We start from the raw sequence: 1,770 nt of genomic DNA, 5'->3' as shown, positions 1-1,770 counted from the left end.
CCGACTCCTCCACACACACCACGATCACTTAGTATTACTGGAGCTGGATCAGCCAATACCTTTTGAAGGAGTCAGACTGACTGTTAACAATAGACCTTGGTTGTCGGAAGAAACTTCACTTCATTCCTGAAGAATTGACCTTCGATCTCCAGAAGTGAGCCCACAAACTCCTTCTCTCTATAGTTAAAGTCTGTGACCACTGAAGACAAGACACTTTTACTGTATGGGATAGCGGAAGTCAGTGGTATCCAGACACAGACTACTGTAAGGAATAGGGCAGGGCTGTACCAGAAAGGTGTGTGTACAACGCACAGGACAAGTGACTCCCCTATGGCAGAAATAAGAGAGGAGATGTCACTTTGTAGTGAATGGGTGACTGGGTGCTAAAAAGTTAAAGATGACATTCTTTTTTTAACATTTTATTAGGGGCTCATACAACTCTTATCACAGTCCATACATATATACATCAATTGTATAAAGCACATCTGTACAGTCTTTGCCCTAATCATTTTAAAGATGGCATTCTTAATGAACAAATCTGTAAAAAAATTCATCAATGTCAAATAAAGGAGGACATATCTTGGAAGACAATGATAAGGATAATAATGTTCACCAACAAGAAACAGACACCAGAGCTATCTATCATCATGTTCACATGAGGAGTAACCATCTGTGCGTCCACACTGAGGATGAAGGATACATTCTGAACTCTCATGCCACAGAGGTTCTCTTTTATGTATAATAGTGTTTAAAAATTTAAAACATTGATATCAAACATTGATAGCTTTTAACTATAGCAGCAGCAGTGCTTCTGTATCACGTGTATAAGCAGCCTTTATAAAAACCTCCATTTTCCTGTGAGGGTGTGTCTGTTTCTTGGGTCATAAGGAGAACCCCAAAACAGGTAGTCCACTCCTCTGCTACTAAGTGGAGGGCCACATGCTAATACAGCTCTCTCTGTGTGCCAGTGAAACCTGTCCTGCTCCTTTCCTGGGAGCTCTGGGCATGAAGCCCCAGTACATTGGGCCTCAGCTATTTCCATTTTCAGCTAACTCAGAGGACACATCATGAATTTTGGACAAAGTTGTGTTTATGTTTTGGCCATTCTACGTGGTAATAATTGAGGAAAATGCTGTGTGGTTGTGTGTAGAATATTGGATGGGGTAGGCAGGGCAGTGACCTTATCACACTGTCTTTGTGATTGCAGGTGTCCAGTGTAAAGTGCAGCTGGTGAAATCTGGAGGTGACCTGAGAAAGCCTGGGGAATCTCTGAGACGCTCCTGTGCAACTTCTAGATTCACCTTCAGTGACTATTATATTAGTTGGATTCAACAGTGTCCAGGACAGAGACTGGAACAGGTTGGTTTTATTAAAACTGCAACCAATGGTCAAACAACGGAGGATGCTTCATCTGTGAAAGGCAGATGATTCACTGTTTCTCCCCCCGCTCCCCCCCCCCCCCCCGATGATAGCATGTGCACCTCAGCCTCACTTGGTCTTCCACAGGGAGAGAGAGAGACCAGAGTTAAGGAGAGAAGGGAGGGGAAGGATGAAAAGGGGAAGGGGAACAGGGGAGTGAGGACCAGGGGAGGGGAAGGGGGAGCAGAGAGAGCTTTTTTATTGCTAATCAAGTCTTATATATCTTTGGGGACATGCAAGCCTCCTAATTGCAGGTAAAGACATATATCACAGGAAGGGATTGCACTAATTGGACTACAGTAATGAATCGGGGGGACGATCTAGGGGTAGCCACAAAATACGACAGGGAGT

The sequence above is a fragment of the Tenrec ecaudatus genome, unplaced genomic scaffold (genome assembly GCF_050624435.1).
Source record: "Tenrec ecaudatus isolate mTenEca1 unplaced genomic scaffold, mTenEca1.hap1 Scaffold_265, whole genome shotgun sequence".
In the NCBI taxonomy this organism is placed as follows: Eukaryota; Metazoa; Chordata; class Mammalia; order Afrosoricida; family Tenrecidae; genus Tenrec; species Tenrec ecaudatus.
This window is presented reverse-complemented; position numbering follows the sequence as displayed.